Below are 13,986 nucleotides of genomic sequence, written 5' to 3' on the forward strand. Positions count from 1 at the left end.
GTGTTACTAGCTACATTTATCTAATAACAGATCTATGCAAACCTTAAAAGCCCAATTACACAACTTTTCTTAAAACACAGAAGAAAAAAGTGCCATTCAATTTTTTTTTTAACTGAACCTTCCAACTCTCTTTTGATTTGCTTTTATATTTTGAATCAACTTACTATGATTTCACTACAGGAGATTAGAATAACATTGGAGAAATTAATCTTGGAGAGATTTTTAGTTACTAATATTAACAAAACAGAATTTGAGTAAAGAGTGCAGATCAGATCAAATACGATTTGGCAAAATGCAAACTTGCTTAAAATGTTCAAAATACTTGAGGGGATGGAAACTGACAGGAGGAAAGAAAGAGACTTAAGTCATTTTGGTGGTGGGGTTGGGAAGAGCACAGTAAAGAACATCTATGCATTTTCATTGTTTCTGATGTGTTTTTTTAGTTGATCAAATCTCATTACTATGTAGAACACAGATACATTAATACACACTGTGCCAGTTGAAGTAACTGAGACCCAGGATCTGTCACCTAAGAGAAGTTGGGAGATGGAGAGAGGTGCAAGGTGGAAATTCAGAAAGAAGGAAAATGGCAGCTCTGGGTGCTTGGTCAACTCCAGTTACCAAGATCCACCCGGAATATGATGTACTATGATGGCTTCCAGAGGGGACCCCACACAGGAGAGCTTTCTCTGAGAAGGGAATCTCACATTTTAAATTATTATTCTAATTTTTATGTTCTCTGAATTTCATTTGGCCCATGTTAATTCAGGTACTGAGCTAGTATTATTATTAACACATTTTCTGACAGAGAAAATGTCTGAGGTCTTAAATTTATTAAGAAACATAAGTGGTCTAGAACTCATGTTTTCTCCCCTTTCATTCCTGTTTTGGTGTTTTTTTTTTAAATGTCTACTTCCTTTTGAACCTTTATGACCCCCTAAATGCTAGTCTACCACCTAAATTTTACAGAATATCACTCTTAAAAGAATGACAGTCATCTCTTATGATTAAATAGGGGATTTATTATTTTTTTTTATTGTTGGTCGTTCAAAACATTACATAGTTCTTAATACATCATATTTCACAGTTTGATTCAAGTGGATTATGAACTCCCGCTTTTACCCCGTTGGTTGTTCAAAACATTACATAGTTCTTGATATATCATATTTCACATTTTGATTCAAGCGGGTTATGAACTCCCATTTTACCCCGTATACAGCTTGCAGAATCACATCAGTTAGACTTCATTGCTTTACATATTGATAAACTCATGTCTGTTGTATTCTGCTGCCTTTCCTATCCTCTACTATCCCCCCTCCCCTCCCCTCCCCTCTTCTCTCTCTACGCCCTCTACTGTAATTCATTCCTCCCCCTTGTACTGTTTTTCCCTTTCCCCTCACTTCCTCTTGTGTGTAATTTTGTATAACCCTGAGGGTCTCCTTCCATTTCCATGCAATTTCCCTTCTCTCTCCCTTTCCCTCCCACCTCTCATCCTTGTTTAATGTTGGTCTTCTTCTCGTGCTCTTCTTCCCTAGTCTGTTCTTAGTTACTCTCCTTATACCAAAGGAGACATTTGGCATTTGTTTTTTAGGGCTTGGCTAGCTTCACTTAGCATAATCTGCTCTAATGCCATCCATTTCCCACCAAATTCTATGATTTTGTCATTTTTTACTGCAGAGTAATACTCCATTGTGTATAAATGCCACATTTTTTTTATCCATTCGTCTATTGAAGGGCATCTAGGTTGGTTCCACAGTCTAGCTATTGTGAATTGTGCTGCTATGAACATCGATGTAGCAGTGTCCCTGTAGCATGCTCTTTTCAGGTCTTTAGGGAATAGACCGAGAAGGGGAATGGCTGGGTCAAATGGTGGTTCCATTCCCAGCTTTCCAAGAAATCTCCATACCGCTTTCCAAATTGGCTGGACCAATTTGCAGTCCCACCAACAATGTACAATTGTACCCTTTTCCCCACAACCTCGCCAGCACTTATTGTTGTTCGACTTCCTAATGGCTGCCAGTCTTACTGGAGTGAGATGGTATCTTAGGGTAGTTTTGATTTGCATTTCTCTGACTGCTAGAGATGGTGAGCATTTTTTCATGTACTTATTGATTGATTGTATGTCCTCCTCTGAGAAGTGTCTATTCAAGTCCTTGGCCCATTTGTTGATTGGGTTATTTGTTATCTTATTGTCTAATTTTCTGAGTTCTTTATATATTCTGGATATTAGGGCTCTATCTGAAGTGTGAGGAGTAAAGATTTGTTCCCATGATGTAGGTTCCCTATTTAACTCTCTTATTGTTTCTTTTGCTGAGAAAAAACTTTTTAGTTTGAGTAAGTCCCATTTGTTGATTCTAGATGTTAACTCTTGTGCTATGGGTGTCCTATTGAGGAATTTGGAGCCCGACCCCACAGCATGTAGGTCGTAGCCAACTTTTTCTTCTATCAGATGCCGTGTCTCTGATTTGATATCAAGCTCCTTGATCCATTTTGAGTTAACTTTTGTGCTTGGCGAGAGAAAGGGATTCAGATTCATTTTGTTGCATATGGATTTCCAGTTTTCCCAGCACCATTTGTTGAAGATGCTATCCTTCCTCCATTGCATGCTTTTAGCCCCTTTATCAAATATAAGAAAGTTGTAGTTTTGTGGGTTGGTTTCTGTGTCCTCTATTCTGTACCATTGGTCCACCCGCCTGTTTTGGTACCAGTACCATGCTGTTTTTGTTACTATTGCTCTGTAGTATAGTTTAAGATCTGGAATCGCTATACCACCTGATTCACACTTCCTGCTTAGTATTGTTTTTGCTATTCTGGGTCTTTTATTCTTCCATATGAATTTCATGATTCCTTTCTCCATTTCTACAAGAAATGCCGTTGGGATTTTGATTGGCATTGCATTAAACCTATAGAGAACTTTTGGTAATATCGCCATTTTGATGATGTTAGTTCTGCCTATCCATGAACAGGGTATGTTTTTCCATCTTCTAAGGTCTTCTTCAATTTCTCTTTTTAGGGTTCTGTAGTTTTCATTGTATAAGTCTTTCACCTCTTTTGTTAGGTTGATTCCCAAGTATTTTATTCTTTTTGAGGATATTGTGAACGGCGTGGTTGTCCTCGTTTCCATTTCAGAGGATTTGTCGCTGATATATAGGAATGCCTTTGATTTATGCGTGTTGATTTTATAACCTGCCAATTTGCTGAATTCATTTATTATCTCTAATAGTTTCTTTGTAGACCCTTTTGGGTCTGCTAGGTATACAATCATGTCATCTGCAAATAGTGATAATTTAAGTTCTTCTTTTCCTATTTTTATGCCTTTAATTTCTTTCGTCTGTCTAATTGCTCTGCCCTTGTTTCGAGAACTATGTTGAACAGAAGTGGTGAAAGAGGGCATCCCTGTCTTGTTCCAGATCTTAGAGGGAATGCCTTCAATTTTTCTCCATTCAGAATGATGCTAGCCTGAGGCTTAGCATAAATTGCTTTTACAATTTTGAGGTATGTTCCTGTTATCCCTAGTTTTTCAAGAGTTTTGAACATAAAGGGATGCTGTACTTTGTCGAATGCTTTTTCCGCATCTATCGAGATGATCATATGGTTCTTATTTTTAAGTCTATTGATGTGGTGAATAACATTTATTGATTTCCGTATATTGAACCAACCTTGCATACCAGGGATGAATCCTACTTGATCATGATGCACAATTTTTTTGATATGTTTTTGTATCCGATTCGCCAGAATTTTATTGAGGATTTTTGCATCTAGGTTCATTAGAGATATTGGTCTGTAGTTTTCTTTCTTTGAAGTGTCTTTGTCTGGTTTCGGAATCAGGGTGATGTTAGCCTCGTAGAATGAATTTGGTAGTTCTCCCTCTTTTTCTATTTCCTGAAATAGCTTGAAAAGTATTGGTATTAGTTCCTCTTTAAAGGTTTTGTAAAACTCTGCTGTATACCCGTCCGGTCCTGGGCTTTTCTTAGATGGTAATCTTTTGATGGTTTCTTCTATTTCCTCAATTGATATTGGTCTGTTTAGGTTGTCTATATCCTCCTGACTCAATCTGGGCAGACTATATGACTTAAGAAATTTATCGATGCCTTCACTATCTTCTATTTTATTGGAGTATAAGGATTCAAAATAATTTCTGATTATCTTCTGTATTTCTGAAGTGTCTGTTGTGATATTGCCTATTTCATCCCGTATGCTGGTAATTTGAGTTCTCTCTCTTCTTCTCTTCGTTAGCATGGCTAAGGGTCTGTCAATTTTATTTATTTTTTCAAAGAACCAACTTTTAGTTTTGTCAATTTTTTCAATTGTTTCTTTTGTTTCGATTTCATTAATTTCAGCTCTGATTTTAATTATTTCTTGCCTTCTACTTCTTTTGCTATTGTTTTGCTCTTCTTTTTCTAGGATTTTGAGATCAAGTATGAGATCATTTATTTGTTGGTTTTTTCTTTTTTTAAGGAATGCACTCCAAGCAATGAATTTTCCTCTTAGAACTGCTTTCAATGTGTCCCATAGATTCCGGTATGTTGTGTCTGTGTTTTCATTTAACTCTAAGAATTTTTTAATTTCCTCCTTGATGTCTTCTAAAACCCATTGATCATTCAGTAACCTATTGTTCATTCTCCAAGTGATGCATGATTTTTCCTTCCTTCTTTTATCGTTGATTTTCAGTTTCATTCCATTGTGATCAGATAAGATGCATGGTATTATCTCTACACCTTTATATTGACTAAGAGTTTCCCTGTGACATAATATATGATCTATTTTTGAGAAGGATCCATGTGCTGCTGAGAAAAAAGTGTAGCTGCTTGATGTTGGGTGGTATATTCTATATGTGTCAATTAAGTCTAGGTTGTTAATTGTATTATTGAGTTCTATAGTTTCCTTATTCAGCTTTTGTTTGGAAGATCTGTCCAGTGGTGAGAGAGGTGTGTTAAAGTCTCCCATGATTATTGTATGGTGGTCTATTAGATTCTTGAACTTGAGAAGAGTTTGCTTGATGAACGTAGCAGCCCCGTTGTTTGGGGCATATATATTTATGATTGTTATGTCTTGTTGGTGTATGGTTCCCTTGAGCAGTATGTAGTGTCCCTCTTTATCCCTTTTGATTAACTTTGGCTTGAAATCTATTTTATTTGATATGAGTATGGACACTCCTGCTTGTTTCCGCAGTCCATATGAGTGATATGATTTTTCCCAACCTTTCACCTTCAGTCTATGTATATCTTTTCCTATCAAATGCGTCTCCTGCAGGCAGCATATTGTTGGGTCTTGTTTTCTGATCCATTCAACTAACCTGTGTCTCTTAATTGGTGAGTTTAAGCCATTAACATTTAGGGTTATTATTGAGATATGGTTTGTTCTTCCAGCCATAGTTTGTTTATTAATGCTATTAAACCTGATTTGTTTTCCTCTTTGATTATTCCCCCCCCTTTACTGTCCTAACTCCCACTGTTGGTTTTCATTGTTGTTTTCCATTTCCTCTTCCTGTAGTGTTTTGCCAAGGATTTTTTGAAGAGATGGTTTTCTAGCTGCAAATTCTTTTAACTTTTGTTTGTCGTGGAATGTTTTAATTTCATCTTCCATCCTGAAGCTTAATTTCGCGGGATACCCGATTCTTGGTTGGAATCCATTTTCTTTTAGCGTTTGAAATATGTTATTCCAGGATCTTCTAGCTTTTAGAGTCTGTGTTGAGAGATCAGCTGTTATCCTGATTGGTTTACCCCTAAATGTAATCTGCTTCCTTTCCCTTGTAGCTTTTAAAATTCTCTCCTTATTCTGTATGTTGGACATCTTCATTATAATGTGTCTAGGTGTGGATCTCTTATGATTTTGCACATTCGGCGTCCTGTAGGCTTCTAGGATTTGGGATTCTGTCTCATTCTTCAAGTCTGGGAAGTTTTCTTGTATTATTTCACTGAATAGATTGCTTAATCCTTTGGTTTGGAGCTCTGTGCCTTCCTGTATCCCAATGACTCTTAAGTTTGGTCTTTTGATATTATCCCATAGCTCTTGAATGTTCTGCTCATGGTTTCTTAGTAGACTTGCTGAGCTATCTATGTTCTTTTCAAGTTGAAATACTCTGTCTTCATTGTCTGATGTTCTATCTTCTAAGTGATCCACTCTGCTGGTAGTATTCTCAATTGAATTTTTAAGTTGGTTTATTGTTTCCTGCATTTCTAGTATTTCTATTTGTTTGTTTTTTATTACCTCTATCTCCCTGTGAAATTGATCTTTTACTTCTTGGATTTGTTTGTCAATGTGATCTTTCATTGTCTGATTTTGCTGTCTCATGTCTTCCTTGAGACTCCAGATCATCTGAAGCATGTATGTCCTGAGCTCTCTATCTGACATTCCATCTGTTGCAGCTATTACCTCTTCTAAAGTTGAGTTGACCTGCATTGCCTGTGGTCCTTTCTTTCCTTGTCGTTTCATACCGCTGGCGTTTCTTTCTGCTTGGTGAAATTGTTGTGTCTTTGATATTTTCCCTCTATTTATTTATATTGCTCTTGTATAGTTGAAAACTCACCCTTACAGGGCAGGTAGTGGCTGTGATCCTCCTCCAATTAGTGTGATCCGTCTACCATGCTGGCAGGCCCTAGGTCTGCTCTGCTGGTCGGTCAAAGGTCCACCTACCCAGCAGGCGCCAGGGGCACCTGTGTCACTCCGTAGGTTGCTGGGCCTAACCTCCCGATGGGTTGCAGGTTCGCCTTGCTTGCAGGCACTGGGGGAGGGGCCGGTTCCGCCCCTCAGCAGGCTTTGGGCCCGCTCTGCTGGTGTTCACAGTCCCCCGCCTACCTGCAGACACTGGGGGAGGGGACGGGCCTAGCCCTCAGCCATCCGCCGGACCTGTCCTTGTGGGTCCGGTCTGCGTTCCCCGCCGGCGCGTGTAGCTGCTGTCACTTGGCTGGTTGCTGGGCCTGACCCGCCCGCCCGTGGCTTGCAGGTTCGCCTCGCTTGCAGCTCTTTTTCTTTGGGGTTGCTGTGACGGCTCCTCTGACCTTAAGGGTCCGCAGAAAGAGCTAAATAGGGGATTTAATAGGCACCAATCTCATTTTGTCCTTAGGCAATTGACAACTTGACGCACATGTTCAAGGGAAGTGTGGGCCTGTCTGCACCCTTCTGTTGTTCTATAGAAAGGAGTGAAGCCTTAGGTCTTACCCCACCACCCAGAGCCACTGCTACCTAAGGCAGCTACCACATCTATCTGCAAATGACTTGGAATAATGTCCATGGCTTATAACTCTTAATATCCAGACTTCACCTCAGCACTGGTCACTGCTGTGTCTGGATGACAAAGACTGTCAACTTCCACTCCCATCTTCTTGGCTCCCAACAAAAGAAGAGATGGATGAGATATGAAAAGACCTGCTGCAACTCAGCCCGGGATCACCACATGGAAAGTATACATAAAGACCTTTAAGCCTCCGGATTTTACGTTAATATGGCCAAGTACTTTAGTCTTAACCAGAACTAATCCACTAAAAATGAGTATTTAAACTGTGTTAAACCCAGGGAATTACCAAAGCTCAGAAGCAAAAAGAAGAAACAAATAGAGGAGGAACAACCATCAACAATGCTGCCATCCCAGATAAGTGTGTTTACTTGGGGATTTGAGTAATTTTTTTTCCTACTATAACTTATCTGTATAGAGATTTTTACATAATGGAGAACTAAGGTAATATTTGTTAAAAAATTATTTTCCTGCTCAGCAACATCTTATGAACAATTTCTTGTGTCAACAATAATTATTTTGTAGTTTAATGATGTAACGAACACATATATTTTGATAATCTCTACAGATCAAGATTTACTTACTTATGCTCTTTTTGTAATTTTTAATCTCACTTTTGCATCTCTGATATTTTCAACAAACTTCCAGAAGCAGAGTGAATGAAGTAAGGAATGTGTATATTTTTCAGACTTTTCATAGCAAAAACACAGGGTCCTGCAGCCAGGCTGACCCACACCTCTGGCCCCTTTGGTGTAATGACAAAGCCACTTCCCCACCTGTCCCCAGCACTGGTTGGATCCTCCCATACCTTTACCAGCATGATACAGAAAAATGCATCCCTGCCTACAAGTACAGTGGCTTCTTGAGACAGATTTATTCCTTTATACACAAGTCTTCACACCCTTCCCACAATGTCTCTGTGAAAAGTCTTTCTGTGTAATAGAATTATAATCTGCAAATATACAAGTGATATTTTAGGCCCATTTTCCACATTAGAAAAGGACAGAGTAGTGAGGGAAAAGTAGCCCTGAATTTTGGGTTTGTTTTTTCTGGCAAAAGTCGGCACTATCAAGTGCTATGTCCATAAAATAGCAAAACAAAAACTACTTCTGGGCCAACGCATGCTGCTCTGTGCCCATAAGCATGAGCAGAACTGTGCACTGAGTGGTGTCCCCTGAACACACACTGAACACAGCTCCAATTCCCCATATGGCTGTATTTGAAGACAAGGCCTTTAGGGAGGTAATTAAGGTTTCATGAGGTCACAAGGCTAGGGCCCTAATCCACAAGGACTGGTGTCCTCATAAGAAGAGAAAGAGAAAAAGCTAGCTCTCCTGTGCACACACAGTTCCAAGGCCATGTGAAGATACAGCAAGAAAGCGCCACCTGCAAGCCAGGGAAGAGAGGTGTCACAGGAACCAATGCAGATGGCACCTTGATCTTGGACTTCCTGTTGCAGAAGAGTAAAAAATAAATTTGTGTTGCTCAATGGTACTTTGCTATGGAATCCCAGACATTACGCTAATACAAGAAAGATCTGGTGATTCTCAGGTATCCTTTCCTAAATTCCCCAGGGGGCATGAGCATGGGAGTCTTGTAACTGATGGTAGCAGGGTGTAATTCCAAAATGAATTAAAGTATCAGGAGAAGGCCTACCTCCTGCTTTTCAAATCAGCACATGTGATAATGGGCTTAAAAAGAGATGCATCCCTTCATATGAAATAAGCCTAGAGAACAAGACACTACCTTAAAAACCTCCATAATACTGCCATTCTCATAGAAGCAGCACTCAGAAACCAGAACAGTTGGCCAGAGTGACCATAACAGGGAAAGCAGGGAGTCCCCATACCCAGGCTACTGTTCAGTATGAACTCATATCAAATGTAATAAGGTGTTGTGGTGTCCAAAGAATACTCCAATCTTTTCTTTCCCAAATATAAGATGCTATAAATTCACATTATACTTTGTAACATATTAAATATCCCCTGCGTTTTAGAGTACCAAACACTGCTCCTCTCAATTCAGGGATGATATTCGATATCATATTTTATTGCTACCCATCATACAGAAAGAAAGCAACCTAAAGTTGTTGTTTTTTTATAATACTCTAAGTTGCTTCTTCTGTAGTCCTTTCTGCATAGCAACGATGACTCTGACATCAATACATAGCCATCTTCACAAAATAACTGATGGGTTCCATGTCACCGTCACCCGGCTAAGTGACTCACCTGCAATTTAACATGCTACAATTTCTTGATTCCCCCTCACCTCCAATTTGACAATTAGCTCCGTTGGTTATGATATGGTCTTTGCTCCTACTGAGCTGCCATCCCTTCTCTGTGGTTCCTGACCTCTTATCCTTTCAAATTTCCTCTCACTTTGTCACTTCTGTGGCCCAATACTCTGACATGACAGAGGCCAGTTTCTTTATGCCTCCCAGGCAAGCAGGTACCACCTGCTTCAAATTCTAACTTTTCAAATCCTTTGCATGCTGTTGGACTCAAGAGCAATTTCATTAGTTAGACTTGCAGTTTCCAATGTGGCAGCCCCCTCATCACATGTGGCCATAGAAATTTTAATTGAATATTAACATTAAAAATCAGCTCTTAGTTGCTCGGTTCACATTTCAAACCCCAAATCCATGCACCTTTTTTCTGTGTTAGTCAACCTTCAATCCCTATAATGAAATATCTGAAAAAATCATCTTACAAGAGACTTATTTATTTTGGTCACAAATATGAGGTTCTAGTCCAAGATCATGTGGACCCAATGGTTTTAGGCCTCTGGTGGAGGTGCCAGACAGAACAGGTGGAGAGTTCATGGTAGAGCAAACTGACCTCTCATAAGCCAGGAAGCAAAAGAGGAAGATGAAGAGGTCAGGTGCATCACCAGTGACCAAAGGACTTTCCATTAGGACCAACCTTCTAAAGATCCCACCACCTCCTAATAGTACCACCTAGGAACACATGAAGCTTTTCCAGATCCAAATTACACCAGAAGGAGGCCCTGCCTACAAACCCTCAAACCAAACCCATCTGCCTGTGATTCTCCTTCACTGCCAACATCTGGGCAGCTGAATACACCAGACAGAAACCATATAGTGATGTGAACCAGGGAACATACAGACCAATGCGTCCAAGCTTGCTCGTCAAGAGTTGGTTCCCCATTTCCCTTTTCTTCACGCAGGTCTCTCTACCTTCTACTGTAGAGTTGGTAAAAGCTTCTGTGAATTGTCTCACATTTCCTCTCCAGCTTCAATTGACAGCTTCAATCCCCAAACATCTGATGTGACTTTCCTGGACTCCTCTGACACCACACGAGCACATCCTGTGTGCAGCCACTCCTCACCTTACACCCTTCCCTCATGTGGATCAGAGTTATCTTCTGATCTTCTGCGCAGGAGCCCCTCCCTGCCCTGGATCTTATGTGCAGAACACAAAACCACCATCCCAATAGACAGGCTCTGACTTTACTTCCAGGATGAGGCAGCACTTTCACAATGTACTGTCACCTTACACCATCTTCAGCAAGAATACTCCAAATATTGTCACCAAAAAGCCAAATGTGAATCTGAGTAATTTAATCTGATAGAATTTAGTGTATTTCAGCACATTTGATTTTAATGTTCTTCTGCTCCACAAGTAACACTTAAAGCACTGTGTAACACTAAGCAGGAACATGTCTTTATTAATATTATTAATATTAGGATGCACAGAATACATGCTTTAGTATCAACTAGCAGCATCAAGACCAATATGGAACACCTCATTTTGGCAACCACTATGGCCACCCAAACTGCAATTCTTTATTTGCAGTTAGTATGTCATTATCAGAACTAGGCACAGCATCATTCTCCCTCAGATTGGCTCTGTCCACATACAAATATAACCATCCTTACATCTTACTTTTAAAAGAGAAATCTGAAATTACTGCTTGTCATAATACAAATAACATAATAATAAATCATTGTCAAAACTAAATGCAATTAGGGCAGAAACTCAATCTGTCTTGATCTATCTTCAATTTCCCACACCTAGCTCAGCATCTGATATATAGCAGCCAGTTAATAAGTATTTGTTGAGTTAATGCATGAACTATTAGAGTAAAATCAATCGTGGGTGCTTACTAGAGCATATAACGTAAGTAAAATGGGCTTTACATTAGGAGCATTTCTCTATATGGTATTTGAATGATTTATTTTGACTTAAGAAAGTGCTTTTCAGAAAGGCTTTTGCTTCTGTCAATTGCCTGAGAATGGTGTACCCTGATATTTGGATTTTCAGGTACAACCATCAATCAAGTAGTCTTCTGGGACTTGATACACATAACTAGAAACTTACAAAAAGAAATCTGATAGACCAAATGGAGCACAGCATGCAAGGATAGGAAGCAGCAGCCCTGAACTCTATTACGAGCAGCTGCAAGCACACTGGGAGGCAAAGCCAGGGGCTGGAGAAATGTATCTAAGATGTTGGGGGTGAGGGTCAGGTATTATTCATGGAGTCACAGACGCTGACATTTGTCGCTGTAGTGAAGAGGGTACTGAAGTGTTGGGATCTGAATTGTTGTTGGGATCTGAATGTCAGATTCACCCTCAAGTCAAAGGCAAGGGATGATGGTATCACCCAGCTGTTGAGAGAGTGGGAATGGTTGCAGCTGAACAAGCTGAGAGGGTCAGCAAGCCTGTCCTGTGTCATTGCATGGGCTATTCATCATTGAGGACGATGGGACCAGCCTGAGATCTTAAGATCCACCTGGATTATTATTCTTAGTGACCTGAATTAGTTTGAAGGTACAAAGAAGCTTTTGTGGAAGGTGCCAGAGAGCAAGATGTAATGGCATTGCTCACACGTGGAAGAGACCGTGAGCAGCCCAAATGGAGCAGGATGAGATCAGTGAGGATAGGAGACTGCCTTCCTTTGGCTCTTCCTTCTGAGTGTCTCCCAGGCCTGTTTCCAGAGGTAACAAACATTTTCATCCAGTCTTAGCATACATATGTCAACAAAAGGCGATTCTTTCAGAAAACAAGCCCAGCAGATGAGGATGGGTGGCCGCTACCCCTGACCCCTGACCTCTGTTCCAGACAAGCTTATAACATGAGATAACAGACCAACACCAGGGTGAAGCAGAGCCAGCCAACAGATAAGGTTCTGATGGTGACAGAGGACAGGTTCCTCAACTGCAATCAGGTTTCCCACAGACTCTCAGGAGGGAAGAGACGGAAGAAGACAGAATTCCATTTAGTGGAATGACTGTGGGTGGAAGTGCAGAGGGTTTGTTAGTCAGCTCTTCATCACTGTGACCGAAACCCGACAAGAGTAATTTAGAGGAGGAAAGATTCATTTTAGCTCATAGCTTCCAAGTTCTCAGCCCATGGTCAGCTGGCTCCATGATTCTGGGCCAGAGGTGAAGCAGATCACCATGGCATAAGGGCATGGAGGAAGAAAGCTGCTTAGCTCAAGGCAGCCAGGAAGCAGAGAGAGAAGAGAAAGGGGATGGGGCACCAGATGCATTCCCCAACAGCACATCTCCAGTGAGGACCTTGAATTTGTTAATGATCTTGAACTTAAACTTGTTAATTTTAGAAAATAACCATTTTTTTAACAAATATATTATCAACAAATGACACGAGACTTTCTCACAACTGTGGAATCCCAGTGGACCAAAAAAACAAGTGTCCGAGGAGTCCATACCCGTTTCCTGTCACTGAAACTCATCTACATTTGTCTTTGCAAGGCCTTGCACAGCTGAGACTGGATGTGCAAATTATGTCTCATATGCTTACTACTAAAGGAGACCTCACACTTGATGTCCACATAGGTCTAATTATACACGGCTCCCAGACAGCACCACAAAAGGCACCAAATTCAACATGGTTCTTCATCTCTTACCAGGGTACTTGCAAAATCTTCCTAACCTGCCCACTTTCCTGCATCTGTGCCTCCTTCAAACAATTCTCCACACTCTTTATTGGGAGCCTCAATCTCCTTTACCCAAAACCTGAACATGACATCTTGTTTTTCTAAATTTATTTCAGTGGTCATCAGTACCTAGACCAGAGGCTTCCAAACTTTGAGACAGAAAATGTATCTTAGATCATGACCCAGTGATACTCAACAACATATTTTAACTGGGAAAAAAAAAAAAAAACAGTCATGAAATAGGAAGCATTACAGCATGAGATGCACCACATTTCTAACTCTATCTTAATCATTTGCATTACCATTCCCAGTGGAAAGTTAAACCCTTCAATTGATGGAAGGAAAACAGTTTGCCACAGAGGATGAAGTCTGGTCTCCTTTGCACTTTGGAGGAGGCTGTTCTACCGCCCAAGTTCCATGGCCCATGCTTAATTCTCCATTCTCAAGACCTACTTCCCTGCCTTCCCTGCCCAGCACACAACTTATGCTATGGATACACCAGTTTCCTGTAGCTCCCAGCACAACTCACTGAACTGCATTCACATGCAGGGTTCTCCTCCACCACGCCTTTATCACTCCCAGAACTGTGCAGTGTCATTCCCCCTTCCACCTTCTCCTTCCCCGTCCCGCCCACACATTTCTTCCTCTCTGCAGCCCTCTGGACAAGTCTAGACATCATGAATCACCTGCTCCTCACCACTACCTTGACAGTGGGAACCTTCCCCAGGCACTGCATTTATCACCATGAGCAGTAATGGTCTGACCTCTTCTGGGATTTAAAAAGAAAATCTTTAATGTTTTTGAAATAGAATGCTTCTTGATATGACTGTG

Source organism: Urocitellus parryii, chromosome 1 (genome assembly GCF_045843805.1).
Source record: "Urocitellus parryii isolate mUroPar1 chromosome 1, mUroPar1.hap1, whole genome shotgun sequence".
Lineage (NCBI taxonomy): Eukaryota > Metazoa > Chordata > Mammalia > Rodentia > Sciuridae > Urocitellus > Urocitellus parryii.